Source organism: Hydra vulgaris, chromosome 11 (genome assembly GCF_038396675.1).
Source record: "Hydra vulgaris chromosome 11, alternate assembly HydraT2T_AEP".
Classification (NCBI taxonomy): Eukaryota; Metazoa; Cnidaria; class Hydrozoa; order Anthoathecata; family Hydridae; genus Hydra; species Hydra vulgaris.
In genome coordinates this window covers 6,069,247-6,092,226 of record NC_088930.1, presented here as the reverse complement: position 1 = coordinate 6,092,226, position 22,980 = coordinate 6,069,247, and the positions used below count along the sequence as shown (strand labels likewise).

The window sequence follows — 22,980 nt, the reverse complement described above, 5'->3', positions numbered from 1 at the left end:
TTTATTTTTCATCACTTACATTAAATAAAAAATTGCGGGAAATTTTATGCTTCTTTATAATATTTTTAAAAAATAACCTTTAAATTTTGTTTATAAAAACAGTGAGCCGCAGTTTTTATAAACAAAATTTCTAAAAAGAGCGAAAATATCTTAAAATACTAAAATAAAATTTATTAAAGTATTTTAAGAAATTTTATTTAATTAGAAAAAAAACTATTTCATTCTACCTTCATATTTGGAGAGTTTAAAATATGCAAATTGATGGGTAATTAAAAGAATATTTAAAAAATGCATACAATGATACAAAATAAAAACCAACAATAACAGTTATAAAAACAACCAGTTTTAATTGGTCGTTTTTTTGATTGTTATTAATGGTTATTTTTTTTAGTTTTTTTCTTTTTAATGTTTAATTTTTTTAATCTTTAATAAAATAAAGAAAATATTTTTATTTATGTGATGATATTGAGTTTAAGAATTTCTGGAGGTTGAGTTGAATTGTCACTTATGCTGCACTTTTTGGCGCAATAAAAATCGGAGTTTGTTGCATGTTTTACAAAGCCTTACCTTGCATTTTAAATTTTCGCACTGATATCATTCGCTATTTTGAATTGCTAAAGCTTCTTTCAAAACCATACGACACTTTCTACACTTGAGTTGGTTTGCTGCTGCTGTTGTTGCCCGTTAAAACTTTAATAGACAACGAAATTAACAGAGTTTATCAACAAAAACTGCTTTCAAAGCAACCTCCGTCCATTAAATAAGATATATTTTTTTAACTCTAATGTTATACTTTCCCCTTTGATCTTTGATCTTTTCTCTAGACATCTGTCTAACTTTGCGTAAATTTATGTCTGACATATTAGGCTGACATTTCCAATTTGCATATAGGATAAAGAGCGGACGTGTTAACAGCGCACCCCCTTCCCCCCTAAGTTTAAAACACGTTTTATCCAAAATGATATTTTACTGATCTAGTAAAATTAATTAATTAAATCAATTAGAGTGTTATTACATCATTTGGCCATAAGTGACGGATGGAGTTAAATGAACATACTTTGAATGAACATTAGGGATTGACACAACAAAATATACATTCATTAGTTGAGAGTAAAGATTAGGATAGTAATATTCATGATTATTAGTATTTCATAGGGGTGCGTCGTTTACACGTCCACCAAATAAATAGAGTTTGTCTGAAAATCCATAATAAACAATCTGCGTTCATTCAATCCCATCGTTCACCGTTTCCGTTTTTAACTCATAGTCTAAGAGCCTGTGGCCGCCAGATCTACGTTATTTTATAAAGGCTGAAAATTTCTTAGCGCATACTCCTTACACAAGTAGAAACGATGGTCAGCTATATAATTTAGATCATGTTGGTTTTGAGTAGTAACAGGTACTTAAGATAAAAAAAAGTTATGATAGTGTAAGAGAGGCCACGCGCTCTTACACTATCATAACTTTTTAGCGGAAATTTAAGGTGGCACACAATGAAGAGCAGAGTTTTTTTAATTGTAGTAAACTTTAATTGTAGTAAATTTTTCTTTGAAAAAAAAAATTATGCAAAAATTAAATTAAAAAAAACATAAAAATTTTTTTTTTGGAAATTAAATTTAAAATGGCTAAAAATACTTTGTAAAAGCTGTATTTTAAGCAAAACTTTAAAATCTTATAACTTGATTTTACCTTTATAACTCAAACAAAATTTTGTACATAGTTTTCTAAGCATATTTCATCCTGCGTGACCATGGGAATTTTTGTTATTCAAATTATTTCAAAAGATATTGCATTTTTAACAAAATCACTTTACATTTATATAAAATATCAATAATTTTAGCACTTTAAACTACAATATTTCATCTTTTATAGCTTTGTATTAAAAACCTGGGAGTCAAATTAGAATTATATTGTAATAAACAAGTCCTGAAAATTTTATAATTAGGCAGAGTTCGGTTAACGAGATAATGTGTTTCAAAGTTTCATATAAGACGTATGGCTAAAAAAGCTAAAATAAGAAAAAAAAATTAAAAAAAGAACATAGAAATTATCAAAATCCACCAGCAATGTAACTATTACATGTGTCTTTTACTTGTGGATTATCTATGAAACCTTTTTTAACTGCTAACAGTTTTTTTCTTTGCGTTTTAATTTTAACCATTGCCTTTGACTTCATACGTCAAATTCTGGTTTTGTCAATTTTACATGATGAAGCTAATGTGACTATTCCATTCAGGCCAAAGTACTTTAAAACATCTAATACACCATTAGCACTATCATTATAATATAGCACTGCTGAGTAGGTTCCCATTTCAATTGTGAACTTACTAATAAATGTGTGCTTTGGTACGCAAGATCATGTAATTGAATTTAAAGCTCTATTAGCATTTTCTGTTTACCATGCAAACATTTGATTAAATGATCATCAGCTTAAAGATAATTGATGATTGATAAAAGAAGATTCTTAATCCATATAGGTATAGCCGATTTTGATTTGTAATTTTTATTATTGAGAACCCAATATTTGCACCTTTCCGATCCTCTCCGGCAAAACTGGTGTTACCTGTGCTGGTTTTCCAATTTAGCATTTATTGATTTGGTTGATGAATTGAATCTTTTAATATAACCACAGAGTTCACATTTTGACTGCAACAAATGTGTAAATCTTTTTCTACTAGAATCAACATCTGATAAAGGTAATGGCTAAAAGCAGTTATTGCATGCGGTTTCAGCGATCAGTTTTCGAGAATTAAAAAGTAAATAAAAACAAAGTAAGTATCTTTTTCAGAGTCAAACTCAAACAGTTTAATTTAATTTTTCTTTCAATAGAACAGCTACTAGCAGTTTGATGTGCGCAAGATCATGAAATGCTAGATTTATTTTCAACAACATTATTTTCGTTTTATTCTTCTTAATAAGTTTCTTTTACTTGTATTTCCTTGTTTATTCATTTAAAAAGAATTTTATTTCAACAAAATTAAAATCAATTTTTAATATAATTTTTTTTTAATTTGATACAAAATTTGAAAAAAAGTTAGTGTAACAATATAAGAGAAAAAATACTCCGGTTGTGTTTAGATTAGTGGTTCTCAACCTATGGGTCGCGACCCCGCCAGGGGTCGAATGGCGATTTGCCAGGGGTCGCCTAAGACTATCGAAATATGGGTTTTTTGTCTCTATTTTAATATGTAAAACATGATGTTATTGTATAAATTTTTTTCAGTGGTACTTGTCGAAAATAATCACTCGACAAAGTTAATGGGGCTGATTGAATAGGCTAATACTGAATAATATAATCATGAGGAGGCTAATTAATGCAATCAAACTTGAAAGAAAATAATTAAGAGATCTATATATAACTAGACCTGATTATTCAAAATATAAATATGACAGAATTCTTGAGGGGATGGAGAATTATAAGAGAGGTTTCAATAAAAGCGTTACAATTTAGTGTTAAAAGTGTTGTAGGAATGTAGTCATTTGCAGTGTATTGTAAATAAGACTGTTAATCCGTAATACGTCATGCTTTTCAAATTTTCACATAAGTACGCAACATGAATATGGTAAATACGTGATATGGAAAAGTAAATATAAATGCAAGTCATAAAGATAAAATTCATTTACTTGTAATTTAATTATAATTAGAAATCTATTTTGAACAAAATGTAATTACATATTGTTTTGTGATTAAACATAAAACTTTAGCTATGTTCAGTTTTTCACAATGAAAATAATTCCTGTATATGCGGAAATTTATATTGCGATATATAATTTTATACTATAACAAAAGCAAAAGTACAGTTACTTAGGCCTATGTGCGTAAATAATTTTACAGTTGGGGTCGCTATATCAAAGCGGTTGTATTAAAAGGGTCGCGGCAATGTAAAGGTTGAGAGCCGCTGGTTTATATCATATCCCACTCGCATTGATTTTGACGACTTTAGTAGTTTACCGAACAATCTATTACTAAAGGTAGTGAGTGCGCATATATCTACCGATTTAGGGATTTGCGCAGTAGAGTGTACATGCAACGACTGATTTATGGATAGGCGCAGTAAAGTGAACACACATTGACTGAGGGTTTTGGTTTGGAGAGGCAGCATTACAGTCCACAATTCTATTGTCCAGCAAAATATTAACATCATAAAATCGTTGCGAGTGGGATATGATCTAAACACAACCAAACACTCCTGCTCTTAAATTAAGTTTTAAAGTATGACTTTTAAAACGGAAAACTAACAATATAACACATTAAATTCAAGTTAATGATGATATTTTTGACGTAAAGAACGCATTAACATCAGTTCAGTTTTTTTTTTAAATCTGTCACAATACAGGTACCAAGAAATGGAAGTCAAGTAAAGCCTGCAAAAAGAAAAAAGAAATTAAAAATTATTGTTAGTAGAAATAGGATAATAATATAACAGAAAATATAAAGAATAAAAAATAGCTATAACAGCCTAGGTCTATTAACACAAAACACAGCAACAATAGTGCATAGCATAAAATATTTGTAAGCACACAATACTGTCTCCCGAGTAATTAAAAAAAATTTATTAATTCTCCCTCTCATCTAACAGAGAGAGAGGGAGAGAAAGTGTTTCCAAAGCAGTATGTTAAAAAAAGTAAAAAAACACGCAATAAATAGTAGTAACTGGTTTTATTATATTACTAGTAAACAAAATTATTTTTACCTTTGTTTTAATTTTCAGCATTTCTTAATTAAGCTCCAGCTTCTCTCTAACTGTTGACTATTGATTAATAGAGTAAATTTCACATCATATTAAATTTACAAAATTAAAACCATGTTTCAACAGTAAGCAAACTAATTAAGTGATGACAAAGGCAACTAAAAAAAAAAAGAACATAATTATGTTTAAAATTGTAAAAAAAATTAAAATCATTTAAATTCAAAACTGTTATTAATTGTTACTATAAATAGTAAAACTCATACTTTGCTTTGTTCTAAATTGTCTAAAGTAAAATTAAATAAACAGACATTAACACTGCTTGACACTTAATTCGGACAAGTAAGTTTTCTGCTCGCTGAGTAGAAAACTTACTTGCCAGAATTTTTATTTCTTACATTTCCACAACGAATAATTTCATCTTGCCTAGACCTATCTCTTTTACTTAAATATAACTATTTTCAAGTTGCCAATTAATATTTACATTAATAATTTCTTTGAGCCTAATATTATCCACTTCAATTTCACTATTATCATTAAACATATTGCTAGTAACCAAATACGCCATGGCCTAGGGGCCCTGTAAAAAAAGGCACCCCAAAATCGAATTGCAACAAAATTAAATTTTAGTTTTTGGAAAGTGCATACTCATTAGTGCATAGTCATTAAAAAGTAATTGTGCAAAAAATTTTTACACAATTTTTTTATTTTTCTAAATATTTTCGTGATTAAAAAAAAATAAAATATTTTAAGACGAAAATTAAACAAAAAGCATTTTGCAACATTTTGTTCATTGGTATAAATAGTAACTTTAACTAACAATCAACTCAACAATTTTATTTAACATTTGACATTTTTTTAAAAACATTACATTTTTTTATTAAAAGTTCAACCAAGAACCTTCTAAAATATTACTTTCTAGAATTACTTGGTTCAACTTATCAAACCAAGAAAATAACTATAATTAAGGCTGTTTTTCTAATTAATTAAGGTTTACAATAGTAGTAAAAATTTATTTGCAAAACAGCCTGATTAATAATCCAGATTGATATTAAAAACGGTAGTTAATAAATTTGTTTTTTTATTACTTGTGCATAATGTTTTAAAATATTTGATTTAAAATAAAATGAATGTGTTTATTTTAAGAAAAATTTTGCACGCTTTTAAGTAAAATATCTTAGTATTTGAAGAAAGTAATTGTTTTAAATTTTAAATTGCATTAAACTTAAGCGATATTTTGGACGCTTTTAAGTCAAGTAAATAAGCGCTGTTAAAATGCAGATTATGACTTTAAATCCTCTAAAATGATGTATCAAGACCGCAATCGATATTGCTCAAAAGGCTTGTTAATGGGGAAAAAAGTAAATGGTGAAACGTTTAATAGAGAATGGTTCATATATTCCCCAGCATTAGGTTGTATATTCTGTTTTGTCTGCAAGCTTTTTGAACCTTCAAAATGTGCTTTAGCTTCAACAGTATATAAAAATTGGAAAAATTCGGGGGCATGAACACTCATCAGACCACAGAAAAGCTTCATTAGCATACTTTCACAGAAAAAATAACAAGGTTTTTTTAAATGATCAACTTCTTAACAAATTGCAAAGAAAAAAAACTACTGGAGAGAGGTTGTAAGAAGAGTTATAGCTGTAATTTGCACATTGATCGAAAGAAACTTAGCTTTTAGAGGTTCAAATGAAAAATTTGGGTCTGAGAGCAACAGGAATTCTATTGGTCTGCTAGAGTTGATTGCTCAGTTTGATCCTTTATCAGCCAAACACATAAAAAATTATGGTGACAGTGGTTCTGGAAAAACAAACTACCTCTCAAAGAATACATGTAATGAATTAACCGTATTGATGGCAAGAAAAGTTTTGCAATCAATCAGCAACGATGTTTTAAAATCTAAGTATTATGGATTATCAGTAGATTCAACACCTGATGCGAGTCACAAAGATCAACTATGTGTGATCTTGAGGTACATTAATCAAATTTCTAATGAGCCTATTGAAAAATTTTTCAACTTCATTCAGATCGATAATCACACCGGGGAAAATTTAGCAAACGCAACCATGGACTTTTTAAACGTAAAATTAAACTTGGAAATCAGCAACTGCAGAAGCCAGTCTTATGATAACTCAAGCAATATGACTGGAAAATATAATGGAATGAAAACTAGAACTTTGGAGTTCAATAAGCTGTTCAATAAAATTCTTACCATGTTCAGGTCATTCTCTTAACTTGGTAGGAGAGGCTGCTGTAGATTGCTGCATCGAGGGAATCAATTTTTTTGGTATTTTTCAAGAACTGTACAATTTTTTCTCTGCTTCTACAAAGTTGTGGAGTGTTTTGGAGCAGTTTGCAAGTAGTTCATTGAAATCACTATCGAATACTTGGTGGAGCACTCATGCTGACTCGGTCAAAACCATTCACCAGAACTACAATAAATTAAAGGAAGGATTGGTCAAAATCAATGAGTGTGAAAGTTTTGAAACATAAAACAAGAGCTGTGGCTGGAAATTTACTATCGAAAATGAAAACTTTTGAATTTGTTTCACAAACAATAATATGGGATCAAATTTCGCAATAGATGAATGCTGTTTCCAAATCATTGCAAAGTGCAACTATTACTCTAGATACATGTGTTGAACTTTATTTATCTCTTGAAGATTATCTTCTTGAATTAACTAACACATTCGATTTAATAGAACAAGATACAAAATTACTGTTACCAGATATAGATTATTCACAAAAGAGACACCGTAATAAGAAAGCGCTACTCGGTGAAAACTGATCAGAAGAATCTTAAAGTCCACATGAAGAGTTTAAGACAAATGTTTTTTTAAAAACTATCAATAATCTTACTACAAATTTAAAAGAAAGAGCTCAATGCTATCAGGAACTGAATGACAAATTTGTATTTTTAATAGACGCGAGATTCAACAAAGATAAGCCGAAAACATGCATTAATCGTCTGGTGGAAGACTACACGGAAGATATTGATGATAATTTATATGCAGAATTGAACATCTAGATCTGTATTTGTAAAAACATTTTAATACTCAAGTTCCTGAATCCTCCCATTTGTTTTTGTACAAACTTATAACGGAAAAACAAATGGAGGCTACATTTCTAAATACTGAAATCTTAGGATTTTATTAAATTTAAATTCTTAGGATTTTCAAATGTTTCATGATATTTAAATGCTTTGGAGAAAGGTCATTTTCAAAATTAAAATTAACAAAAAATGATTTGCGATCAACTATGTCACAAAAAACGTTAAACAATTTTGCATTATTATCAAGCAACACAGACAAAATGAAGTCAATTTTTATAGATTCATTGATTAAAGATTTCGTTAATGAAAAATACAGAAAAATGATTATGTAGATTTTAAAAAATGTTTTTAAAAATTGAAATAAAACTTTTAATTACGCTAAACTAAAATTATATTTTTTTAAACTAACATATTATTTCTAAATATGGGGCCGCAGGCTTTTTTTGGCCTAGGGCCCCTAAAACTGTAAATCCGGCTCTGCCAGTAACATTACTATTGTTAAAGCTGAATAATAAAAAAATGTAAAAGAATCTTACAAATTGTGATCTTTTCTAATCTAAGACTACATTTAAACTTAAGATTTATTGAAATCCATATCTTTTTATGTTTATATACATAAGTCGTTTATTAAAAATATTAAACATTATTTATTTACATTAATTATTTTTAATTTAAAAAAGATCTAGACTACAATGCACAAAATTATTTAAGTAAGTGATCAACAAATTACTGACTGTAATTTGTTGATCACTTTTGTGTCAACAAATTACAGTCACTTTTCCATGTTAAATACATAAAATATATATCTAATATAAAATAAATCCAATATAAAATAAATTAAAAAAATAGTAAACTCACTCAAATCAGTACCAGTTATATTGTGTGAAGTGACTAAAAAACACTTCAGTTCTTTCCAATTGCACTAAAAAATAGCTTTAAACTCTTTCCAATTGCACTAAAAAATAAAACAAAACTTGCTTAGCTAAGTTGCCTAGTTCTTAAGAATCTGAAAACAAATAAGTAAAAAACCAAGAACAAACAAACATTTATTTATTAAAACTACTATATTTAAGCAAATTAAATTAAACAAAAAACAACATCAATTCTCCTTAAAGGCTAAAAAAAAATTTCAGTTCAAATTTGCTTGCAGACCTTGCTTGTAAAACCATATGAATAAGAAACACATTTAGAAAAGCCTAGAAACTACTTAAAAATGACATATGCAACATTGAAATTTAGAAGTCAACTGGACTAATTATTATGTAAGCGAGTAGTTTAAATCATTTCTTGGACTAACAACTAATTTTTTACCATGATTAATTTGGTTTTCAATATCGACATTTTTTACGGCAGTTTTTAATTTTGTTCGAAATTTATGAAAAACTTTTCCAGTATCGGTGCTCCTTAGTTTTTAATTAAAAAGTCTATAACAAGTTATTTGCTTTTATTTTTCTTGAAAGTAAAGTACTATCTAAGTTTAGTTAATCCTTTTTTAAAGTTACACGTTCTACTTAAGTAATATATAGACATAAAAATAATAATTTAAATGTCATATTTATTTTAGTAAAAATCATTGAGTCATTGAGCCGTCCAATCAAGGTTTTGACATTTCAAACATATAACTTTAAAATTACCTTGCACACAATTTTTTTTGTTATACTAGCAAAGGTAAGACCTATTTGAGATTTACTAAGAGTATAAAACTTTTATTTTAAAACAAGTAGGTCTTAATGCCCTCCCTGACTAGTAAAAAATGGCAAGACTCTCATATAAATTTAAATCAGCTATAAATTTCATACTATTTAGTTGAATAATTATGACTAAAATTAAAAGCAACTTTTAAATGTAAAAATAAATTTTGTAAATGTATTTTTGCAAACAAAAGTTTTTTTTTTTTTTAGAATGGTTCGAACATACAAAAAGTTGAAGCAGGGAGGAAGGAAATCCTACTCAAATAGCCAGGAAATGATAGATGATTGCAATTCTGTTTTGAATAAAGAAATGTCAATAAACCAGGCATCCAAACATTTTAGGTGTGACAGGAGAGCTCTTTTGAAAAGAGTAAATGGTGAGCTATCAGTTGATTTGAAAAACAGTTTTGACCTCACAGCAAGAAAAAGAGCTGTCAGAATGTCTTATTTTAATGGCTGATTGGGGATAGGGTTTTACTAGAGGTGAAGTAAAAGATCTAATACAAGATTTTCTTAAAACAAACAGTATTGATACACCATTTATAGATTCTCGACCAAGTAAAGACTGGTTGCATGCCTTTTTGCAAAGAAATCCCAAAATTACGCCAAGAAAAACTGAACATTTAAGCAATTTAAGAAGCCATACTAAAAATCCTGAGACCATCAAAATTTGCTTTGACCTAGTCGAAAAAACATTAAAAAATGCAGGATTAGTAACCTTCCTAGTCAAATATTCAATTCTAATGAATCAGGGTTCATCACTGACCTAAAGGAGCAAATTGTATTAGCAAAACAAGGTGCTTCTCAAGTGTCACAAAGCATTGGTGGGTTAGGCCGGGAGCAAATTACTGTCAATTGTGCATGCTCTGCTAGTGGGCATGTATCGTTACCATATATTACCTAAAAAGAAAAAAAATTGTATATGGACTGGGTTAAAGGTGGCCATGATGGAGCTGTTTATACTACTAGTAGTAAGAGCTGGATGGAGTGCCCTCATTTTTTAGAATGGTTTCAAAGCATATTTCAAATGTATACAAAGCACCTTGCAAACCGCCCACGTGTTCTTATATTTGATGGTCATATTTCTCAGTTTAGCTCCCCACTTATTAATTTGGCATAAAAAATAATGTTATTCTCCTACGCATTCCTGCTCATCTCACCCATCTTCTTCAACCTTTAGACAAATCAGTTTTTTGACCTGTGAAAAGTAAACGGCAAAGTTTGCTTATAAAGTATGCATATTTTCAGTCACCAGTAAAGAAACCTACATTCTCCACTAATTATCTCACAAGATCATGTTCAATGCCTAATCTTTGATGCATTTGTGTTAACGATGCTCCCATTTCAACATCAATATCATCTGCTTCATCATTATCAGTTTCTACATCGACTTTCTCTATCAAAGATTTTTTTCTTAAACAATTACAGTCTAAATGTGCAGAAACCTCTCTTCATGGAAGATCTGCACGGGTTAAAAGGTTTCGCTATGGTGAAAGTTTAATATCAGAAGCATGTTTAAAACGAACAAGAGAAGAAGCTTCAAAAAAACAAAACAAAAAAAAATTGAAGAAAAAAAAAAATAATAATAATAATAATGATGACAACAGCAACATTGTATGTCCTGAATGTGGTGGCTGTGAAGATAAAGGTGATCAGTGGGTGTGCTGCCATGTTTGTGACATTTGGCATCACGTAAAATGTACAATGATAACTGAATTAGATGATGTTAAAGTCATGGAGTGGAAGTGTAGTAATTGTTCTAAGCTTTTGTAAAAATATAATCTTAAAAATTATTATTTTTAATTGACTTCTTTTTAATTTTTTGTTTTCACACAGTTTTATGATATTTTTAAATTCATCAACAGGTTTTTAATTTTATTTAAGTATTCTAAAAATATGATCAAGTAAAGTATACAACCCCTCATTTTAGGGAAGGTGAAATCTTACATGATTGTAACTTTTAAACATAAGGTTATTTGATCAAATTAAAAAACCTGCTGATAAATTTATATGTTTTATAAGATAGTAAAAAAAAAAAAAATTATTAGCTCAATGCCTCCACATTTCGGGTAATAGTGTCAAAATTTTTAGATATATCAGTTCCCAGCCTCAAATTACCACAATATTATACGTTAAGGATAGAAACTTAAGATAAATTAAAAATAAGTTAAAAAAAGAAATGATTATGTAATTATTTTATAGAAAAGACAAGATATAGGATAATGGTCTCTATAAGTTTACATATTTTGACCATATATGAAATAAAAAATAATAAGTTTATTTCATTTGTTTTTGACTCAAAAGTTAACCATGTTTCAAATAGTTTTTACTTTATTTTCTTAATAATAACAAAAACATAGTGTTACTTTTAAAGTAACACAATGTTTTTGTTATTATTAAGAAAATAAAGTAACTAACGAGTCGGAATTTTTTGCTACTGGATCACTAATGAAGAGCACATATCAAGGGGAAGGGGGTCAAGACTTTGTAGTAATAGGAGGGGGGGGGAAGGCATGCTTTTTCAATTTGGTGGATCCTGACTACCATGAAAGAGGGGGGAGGGGTTAATTTTCAGGTTTAATGATTTTTAAGCAGGCAAGTCCATAATTTTTTTTGCTGATTTTAAATAGCCTCTTTAATTTACTCACATAATTTAAACAAAGTGCTGTGTTAATATAAAAGTTTACAAAAAAAAATAAATTGTAAATGTCTAAAGAAGCGATTGCCTCCCCCTTCCTATGGATCCACCCTTGGCATAAATCCGTGGTTAGTCATCACACACCACTAATTGGATTTGAAATTTATTTTATTTATATAATGAATAGCTATAGACAATAGATTTAACTTTGTATAAATTATATCATCTATAAAGGATTACTTCAATAGTCAAATTACAATGTATACCTGTATTACTTATAATTTTTTGATTGGCATATTTAATAATAACTTCTTGAATACTCATTTTTAGACCACATTTCTTATATGAATATAAATTAGAATTATTTAAATTGTTCCAACGGTAAATAATTTTTTTTTGAAAAATCTTTTTTTCTCCCCGAACAATTGTATAGGTCCTTTTATATAGGCCTGAAATTTCCCATTTCGGAGCTACGATATTTGGGGCTTTTGTTTTTGTGAATTACCACACATTTGTGTTTACTTGAACAAAGTTTTAGCTTTATAGTATTTTATTCCTGGTCGAAATTCTACTGTACCGTATTCTACCGTATGAAAAGTTTTGGAATAAGTGGAGCTAGAAGTGATAAATAGGTGTGTTATGACATATTTGACATTTTATATAATGTTGAAGGCACTTTAATTACAAAAAGAGACAGTATTTAAATTACCAAATGAAATTTTAACAATTGCGCTAAGTCTTGGTAAAAATATATACATTCAATATACTTAGTTTTATTGCCCGCCTTTTTTTATTTTTTGCGATTTTTTTTATAACTTCTTACCAGTCTTGGCACAATACAAAACTTTTTTTCCATATAAAATACTATGCCTTTTTTTTCCATATAAAATGCTATGCCTTGTATAAAAATATGTTGTCTGTCACTAGGAAAAAAAATATTTGTGAACTTCACAATATTCATTTTTTACAATAGAAACACAATAGAAACACTTCACAATATTCATTTTTTACAATAGAAAAATCTGAAAGTATATGAAAAAAGTGGTCTTAATGCCCTCCTTAGCCCCATATATATATATATATATATATATATATATATATATATATATATATATATATATATATATATATATATATATATATATATATATATATATATATATATATAGAACCCTTAGATGTTGTCCGAAAGTTTTTTCGATATTTTGTTGACAAAAAGTAAAAATTAAAATGCAAGACCGGAATTTTTTTTTTTTAATAATGATAGACTGCCTGCCCCAACCAAACCCTCAGTCGATGTAGCAGCACTCCCTTGCGGGTCAGGCTATTTGTCAGTCGATGTAGCAGCACTCCCTTGCGAGTCAGGCTATTTGTCAGTCGATGTAGCAGCACTCCCTTGCGAGTCAGGCTATTTGTCAGTCGATGTAGCAGCACTCCCTTGCGAGTCAGGCTATAAGATAGTCGATGTAGCAACACTCCGCGCATGATTTACAGTAAAAAAAATAAAAATAAAAACATTTTATTAAAAAAAATAAAAATAAAAACATTTTATTAAAAAAAATAAAAATAAAAACATTGTTTATATTGTTAAAAACATTCAAAATGTTATAAAAACATTCAGAATGTTTTTAAAAACATTCTGGTCAATTAAATTTGCGTTTTTGTGGTTTTTTTAAAAAACGATTAATTTGTAATTAAATTAATGGTTTTTACTTTCGTCCAACACGGAAATGTTGGACGAAAGTCAAAAGTAATTAAAAGTGACGTATGTGTTGGCGTAAGAATCACTTTTTTCCTTCCGCTCTTCCTAAAGCCAACAAACTATAGAACTATATATATATATATATATATATATATATATATATATATATATATATATATATATATATATATATATATATATATATATATATATATATATATATATATATATATATATATATATATATATATATACCAGTAGCGTATATATATATATATATATATATATATATATATATATATATATATATATATATATATATATATATATATATATATATATATATATATACCAGTAGCGTATATATATATATATATATATATATATATATATATATATATATATATATATATATATACCAGTAGCGTATATATATATATATATATATATATATATATATATATATATATACACCAGTAGCGTATATATATATATATATATATATATATATATATATATATATATATATATATATATATATATATATATATATATATATATATATATATATATATATATATGTAAAAATATATATACAGTAGCGTGCAAAAGTTTAGAAACACCTACTTTTTTTCAGTTTTTAACGCAAAACTTTTCACAAACTTTTTCAAATAACCTGAAATTTTTACCGAATGTTCTCTATATTATATCAATTCAAAATCCATTTAACAAAATTTTTAAAACATACCGGTCAATTAATTTTTATTGTTTTTTTGAAAAGGCTTCCGAGCAAAAGTTTAGAAACAGTATAATAACCCGCAATTATATCAGGTTTTTGTAAACAAAGGCATTATTAAAGGTCAAATTTTTTCTGAAATTTATTATTTGAATTAACTTGAGATATTTCAAAAGCAATGAAGTATAACTAATTGAGGAATTATTTGTGAAGTTTTATAATTCAATTATGTAGTGATATTTTAAAAGCATGGAAAAGGCTAAGGAAGTTTCAGATGAAATAAAGAAATTAATTATAAAAGCTGTGGGGAAAAAAATGACTTACAAAAGGATTTCTGAACTTTACAATATTTCTAAACCAGGAATATGTCACATTATCAAAAGGTTTCGTCAGCGCAAAACTATTGAAAGCAAGCCTCGCCTCTGGAAGACCTAAAGTTACAACTGAAAAGGCTGATAGATTATTAGTAAGGTTTTGCAAGAATAATCCTCGCATGACTGCTGTCGAACTTAATTCAATTATGCATCAGTTTCATGGCACAAACTGTAGCGTTGATACAACTAAACGTCGATTACGACAAAATATCTGTATGGTCGCCGTCTAGTTAAGAAACCTCTTATATCTGCAAGAAATTTAAGAACCAGAATAAAATTTGCGTGAGATCATCTCAGTTGAACAGTTAATGATTGATCAAAAGTCCTTTTCTTCGATGAATCAAAGTTTATGCTATTCAGTAGTGACGGAATTAGATGTCAGACGTCCAATAGAAGACAGAGTCAATCCAAAACATCAGTTACCTACTGTTAAACATAGAGGAAATGTTATGGTTTGGGGGTGTTTTAGTAGTGACAACCTGGGTCCCATTCATCACGTAGAAGGTATTATAGACCAGAGAGTTAATTTAGACATAATGAAGAACATTATGCTGCCTGATGCAAAGAACAAAATGAATTGCAATTGAATCTTTCAACAAGATATTGACCCAAAGCATTGTGCCAGATCTGTTAAGAAATATTTTCAACCAAAAAAAGTCAACGTTCTTGAATGACCTTAACAGAGCCCAGATCTCAATCCCATTGAGCATTTTTGGGAGTACATTGACAGGCAATTAGTTGGTAGAAAACCAACCAAGAAAGACAATTTATTTGGTTTGATTAAAGAATGTTGGTATAATGTTTCTCATATTCCTCCTTGGTATAATATTCCTAATATTAAAGTTTGATTAAAGAATGTTGGTATAATATTCCTAATATTCCTCATTGGTATATTATTCCTCAGGATGTTCTCATTAATTTAGTTGATTCGATGCCTTGTTGCTGTGATGCTGTTTAAAGGCAAATGGATATGCCACCAAATACTAACTTATTTATTGAAACTATTTTATTAAAAAATTGTAAATTTTGAAAGTTTTAGTAAATATTTCAGCTTTATAGAAATAAATGATAATCCAAATTCAGCTGTTTCTAAACTCTTGCACAGAAGCCTTATCAAAAAACCAATAAAAATTAATTGACCGGTGAGTTTTAAAAATTTTGTGAAATGGATTTTGAATTCTTATAATATAGAGCACATTCGGTAAAAATTTCAGGTTATTTGAGAAAGTTTGTGAAAAGTTATGCGTTAAAAACTGAAAAAAAGTAGGTATTTCTAAACTTTTGCACGTTACTGTAATATATATATATATATATATATATATATATATATATATATATATATATATATATATATATATATATTACAGTAACATATATATATATATATATATATATATATATATATATATATATATATATATATATATATATATATATATATATATATATATATATATATATAGGTACGTGGACTGAAATTTTTAAATTGAGCATATACTAGAATGTTATATATCATTAGAAAGCCCTTTAATACAGTATTTTAAAGATGAAAAAATTATCAAAAACGAACAATTCAAAAAAAAGTTATGACGTTTTTAGTAGCAAATTTTAGATATATGGATTTATTGAATAAACTGGTTCCAAAATTATGAATTTTTTCACTGAAATTGTTATAACTTTGTCAAATCTTATCCAAATGCCTATAACTTGGTATCAAAAGATAGATGTAAGAGTAGACTACAAGTTTATATTAATTTATAGATATAGGGGGTGTCTAGAGGGCCAGAGGGGTATGACAAACTATTGTAACCCTTAAAAAATACAAGTTTTTCATCTGAAAGATTGTTTTTTTTAATAAATTTTTTATCTTTATGCACAAAAAGTTGTTCTAATTCGCTTCCATTCCATTTTCAAATATTTGTGGTCTATCTTATATTAAAGGGTGGATGTTTTCGTTACGTTTTAACACCCTCATAGTGAAATGTTACATTCTTATAAATACTTTAATCTTAAAAATACTGATTATATTTTGTGTTTAAAAGTATAAATTATACTTTCTCACTCTACAGCGTTTACAAGTGGTGTATAAATTGGCATTAGGGGCGGGATATGTGCCAAGCCTAACTCCTCCCCCCCCCCCCATCTTCTTAAGTCTTCCAACCTAAAAAAAAAAAATTTTAAAGAGATTTAAAAAAAGATTTTAAATTGAGTTTATTGAAAATAAGAAGTTAGTATACAAGTTTATTTTATTACATTAGTTAGGAAAGGGGCGTGTGCCACAACTAACGGCCTCCCCCCCCCCTTCCTTTCATATTCAAACTTGAAAAAAATGTCAACAGAAATTTAAAAACGTTTTTAAATTGCGTTTATTTAAAATAGAGACATAACTTTACAAATCTTATCACATTAAAAAATGCAGGTTGGAGTATCCACCCTAAAAAAAAGACTTTTCATATTTATTAACTCAATAAAATCTTACACATAAATTTAACACTGTATTTAATATGGGCTTTGAAATCCTCAAAAAGTCCTGATCGTATCTAAAAGTTTATAACTATTTATAGGTACAACTTGACTACTTTTTATACTACAACTTTTAATCACATTGAAAACATACAAAATATTTCATTAAAACTATTACAATTGTCAATGCTTCATTTTTAAATTATTTTGGGCAAAAAAATTTTAAATAAATAATTCAGATGTTTGAAAAAGATTGAGACAAAATGGAAAACAAACTTGATGATACTACATATAAATCTTTAATAAAAAAACAAAAATGGTGGTGTCTATCAACTGGACCCATCACAAAAATGAGCGACTGCTAGTCGGTCCAGGGTGCTGATACATATATTTCTGATAGACACCATATGTAAGATCTAATGATATTGAATTGTAAATAGATTAGTACTGAATGGTATTATGTAATATTTAATATAAACCAACTATTTGTGAAAGTCATTGGCTGAACAAATAAAATGAAAGACTTATAAATCAATTATAGCTTTAAAAATGTTAATCAAAGTAAAAATTTAAATACTACTCTTGATTTTACTTCTACTGCACTTTGATGGATAACATAATAAAAATATATTAAATAGTGTATGTAAATAGAAATATTTACATACACTATTATATATTTTTATTTTAATATATTTGATTATGAATTCAATAATCATTCAAAAAAATAATTAAATCTTAATTTTACTAGCAAAAGGTTGTGCTGATTATAGAGAAGGTTGTGAAACTAAATGAAAAAATAAATTTTACGCATAAATCATGCATAAACAGATTAGAGAATAATGGTTTTTTTAAACTTACCAATTGTAGCAGCTGAAGATGCAACTCAAGTTTAACAAAGTTGTAATAAAAAACAAATTTGCAATTGTCGAGAAATGCATACATATTAAAAAGTAACAATTGTTAAACTTACCACTCGTTGCTGATTATATTTGTAATTCTATAATCAATACTAAAAATTATCCTATACAAGTTTACCAGTGGTAGACTGTGTAGATTGGATTAAAGATAACAAAAAAATTGTAAAATTACACAAAACACTATGTAATTGTCAAAAGTAAGTTACAAAAGTAACAATCGTCAAATCAGTTCTGTGTAAGATACAACCTTATTAACAAAATGAAAGTAAACAATGAAAGTATAACAGCAAAAATATAAAAAAATATATTTATAAACAATAAGCTAACATTAGGAATGTATATACTTTGGTTTATAATGGTATAATGGTATATATTATACTAATGGTGCATACTTTGTTTATATATAAATTTTGTTAATTTGGTTGTAGTTATATATAAACGATGTTATTTATACTTATGAAATCTTAAAAATAGGCATAATATTTGGTAGGGTCTAAACAATAAGTAAACATAAGGCATGCTAGTATATAGTATAATGATTTAAATAATAGTCCAGTTAAAGAAGTATACAATCGAAGTAAAAAAAGATAATAACAATAATATCTTTTATTACAGTTGAAAAACACTAATAAATTTTTTGTTTGGAATAACTATAATGAAAATTCTTTTCATTATATTTCCAAATTAAGAATTCTTAATCGCAAAAATTAAAAACATTTATGTATATTTTCAAATATCATTTTTGTTTGTTTGTTTCTTTTTTATTTTTGCTTTGTGTTCAATTAAAAATAAGTTTTAGAATTTATTATCTCTATTTTTTTGTCTTTTTTTGTTTGTTTGTTTGTTTGTTTTTTGTTTTTGTTTTTAAAAATAAAAAATAAAAACATAAAAAAATTAAAAAAAAAAAATTTTTTCTTTTTTTTTCTTTTTATATTTGATAACTTTTTTAATGACAAGATTTGATAGCTATATTATTTACGGATTATTGGGAGCTTGGCGATAAGACTATTTTGTCTTCTTCTTGTCCCCGCCATGTGTATATTTTACCAATACGAGAGTTGTAATTATTTTAAACGGCAAACTTATAACTTAAAAAAAAAAAAAATAAACCAATGAAGAATCTGATTTGTATACTTATTTATAAATGGTGTGTTAATAAAATTGTCAACTTATACTATCACTTAACAATCCATTCAAAAGCAAGAGTTTTTATCTGAAACATTATTCTTTTTATATGTAACATAAGAAAACAATAAGTTTTTACATTTATCATTATTTTTTGTTTCAGACATAAGTTAACTATAATATTATTACGAAATAAAAGAAATTAACTTACTATCTGTTAGAGAATTAAAAACACTTTTATTTATATTTTGCATTTTAATTTTAATCTAATAATAAAAATCAACATAATACAAAATTGCAATAATTTTTTTAGAGTCGCCCCCCCCCCTTATCCGCCCCCGTATTTCGCTTACGGAAAAAAACAACAACAACAAAAAAACGAAAATAGGTACCAAAAGTTCTACACTAATTAAACTATTTGCTGGTATTTATTTTTTGTTGAAAATTGGCATGTGAATAGGAAATGCATGTAGAAAATTATTCTAATAATAAAAAAATGGGGATCGACATTTCTACAACTGCAATTTCATGTGTGAACATCTACCAAATTTTTATGCAAAATTTTCGAAAAAATAATCCATAAAAAAGTATGCTAATCATACATTATAGTCATAAAAAAATCAAGATTAACATTTCGTCTTTTAAAAATAGTCTAGGTTCATATATGTTCTTAATAAGAATCACCACAAAATAACGTTTGCCTAGGACTACCTAAAAAAAGTGGTAAACTTAATCTAACACAAATTAAACTATTTGCTGGTATTTTTTTTCCGTTAAAATTTGGCAAGTGAATAAGAAATGCATGTAGAAAACTATTTTAATAATAAAAAAAGGGAGATTGACATTTCTTTGACTGCAATTTCATGTGTGAACATCAACCAAATATTCAGGAGCAAGATAATCCATAAAAAAGCTCAATAACCATACATAAAAGTCTTGAAAAAATCAAGATTAGCTCTTCTTCTTTCAAAAAAGTATCTTTGTGTATATATGTTTCTGAAAAAAAATTCTACAAAAATACGTCTGCCCCACGCTGCCTAAAAAAGTGTTAAAATAATGAGAACCAAAATTTTAGCATAAAATTCGGTTCCGTAAATCGCGATTTCCGCGTACCTACTTAAGGTTACCTTTCAAAATAATCTTATTTCCACATTTAGGACAACAAATATACTTACTGACCAAACTTTTTTAAGAGGGAAAATTTTATAATAAAGGTATAATTATTTTCATAATCATCATTTTTATCCTCGACATTTTGAGTAGTATTTATTTTCGAAAATAACTTCTTTGCACTTGAACAACATGCAATTAATAAAGGTAAAGTATTTTTCTGTTTTTCGTTGCATGTGTATTGATTGCCTTTGAACTTATATTTACTTTTTCTAATCGTACTACGAGTCATTTTTTTAAATATAAAATACAAACTTTAAATAAGCTTTTAAAACGACCATGCAAATATAGAGCAATTCCACGACCGTCTCAAAAAATGGAAAAATTAAACGAAGCCAATATACATAATACTACATATCAGTAGAAAGCTCTACTTTTCCTCTTTCAGAAAAAATATAGTTTGTTATAGTAAGTCGCTATCATAAAAAATTATATGGGCTGAAACGAAGGTAAAAATAGGCGTTTTTGCGATAATTTAAATCGTTTTTATTCGCCGAAGTTCAATTGAACCTATAAAAAAATTCAAAAACTGTCTTGCTCATTGCAATCAGGTTTTTAGCTGCACTAATCATTGCTAATTATGATAAAAGCATACTTATTGCCAGACGAATTTAGAAAACCATTTATTTTAATCAAATGTTATTACCACTATTGTCACCCTGTGACATGTCACGCTGTGACAATGAGGGTACCAATAGTTTTATTTCTAAGACAATCAATAAAATTTAGGATTTCAAAATTATAGCGCAATGAGAACTCAATCTAGTACATCTAAATAAATACTAACATGTTTAAAAAAATAATTAGCTCAAGTTATTTTTAGAATCTTTTTATGTCACGCAGTGACGTCACGGTGTGACAATTTTTTAACAAAATTTAAAACAATATTCAAAACTGCTTAACTGAAACTACAAATCTGCAAGCACTCTTGGAAAAGCTGTTGAGAGAGCCGAATCAGCACTACCAAAATCACCCAGAAAGACGGCAAAAGTTGTACAAAAACTGTTGTTTATATGACAGCAATATAATATGGACGCGATTAGACACTGATATAGTATGGGCGTGTTGTGAAGATTACTATGTAAGAACTATTTCTATGAAGATGTAATTATATATTTGTTTAATACCTCTCTACTAAGTTTTAAGTTTATTAAAAACAGCCCATTTACCTGGTTTATAACTACCCAAATGTGTCTGGTCACACTGTGACGTCACGCTGTGACGTTTACCACTAATTAATTAAAGGTGACGTTTACCACTAGTTAATTAAAGGTGCGCCTGTTTAAAATTTAATTAAAAAAAATGTAATTTAGCTATAAAACTTGTAAGAGTAATGTCTAAACTTTTTGTTTAATGCCAAGTTAATAATTCAGTTCATCTATATTAGCTGAGTCACGGTGTTGATCTAAAAACTAAAAAACAATGAGAAAATATTGGTCATAATAAGTGCTACAAAAAACAAGGAGAAAAATATTGGGTGGATATATTGGCCTCTCATGAATGAGAGGCCAATATATCCACCCAAATTTTTCTTCTTGTTTTTTGTAGCACTTATTATGAGCTAACTAAAAAGCAAAACAAATTCTTCTTATATTTATTTTAATATTAAAATATTAAAGGCTTAAGACTAAAAAAAGACGGGTGTCACGCTGTGACGGTCGTGGAATTGCTCTATAGTCAAAAGATACGATTTTATTTAGAGTCTGTCGATTTTATTTAGAGTCTGTCGATTTTATTTAGAGTCTGTCTTAAGGTTGTTTTGAGCCCTGGTAATAAAATTTAGCAAACAAGATGTTTTTAAGACTTAAATTTCATCCAAACTACTGATTAAAAAGTTAAAATCCTAACAACAAATCCCGTTGCTATGGCGGTAACTAAGGAAGTCTGAAAACTGAGGTGCACTAAAACATAATTACTTAAAAAAATAAATTAAATTACAAGTAAGAGTTTTCATATTACCAATCTCTGTTAAATTCTGCATCGAAATCAAATTTAAAAAATTTTGTAAATTTTTTTGATTTTTGTGGGGGTCTGCTACCTTAATGGTAAGCTTAAGATTTTTACCTAGAAAAAGAAAAATTGTTTTTCTTTAAAATAAGAATGCAGTTCTTGAAAATACTGCCATATTTTGTTAAGAGTGTTGCAATAAACAATTTTGTTATTAGACGAATTTGCTATAAACAAATAAATTTAGTAAATTAAAATATAAAATAATAATATCAGTTATTTATTTAAATAAGGCATATCGCCATAGCTGTACTATAACTTTTTTTAAAGAAGATTAAAAACTTCTATTTCTATTTTATTTAATTATTAGGCAGCTGTAAACCTAAGGCTGCCCATAATGCTAGGGTTATTCACAATGCTAACATTTTTCAGAACATAGCATAATTGAAATTTTTCTAATTCCACTATCATGTT

The 22,980-nt window shown here is 27.5% G+C and overlaps 1 long non-coding RNA gene across 1 annotated transcript; it reads right to left on the bottom strand.

Annotated features, from left to right (window-relative positions):
• Positions 1 to 4,256: 4,256 nt before the first annotated feature.
• On the bottom strand, positions 4,257 to 11,751 carry LOC136087363 (uncharacterized). The gene is made up of 3 exons (XR_010641747.1): positions 8,602 to 11,751; positions 4,695 to 4,849; positions 4,257 to 4,365 (listed from the first exon to the last, which is right to left on the bottom strand). It is a non-coding gene; the product is annotated as an uncharacterized LOC136087363 (long non-coding RNA).
• Positions 11,752 to 22,980: the final 11,229 nt, after the last annotated feature.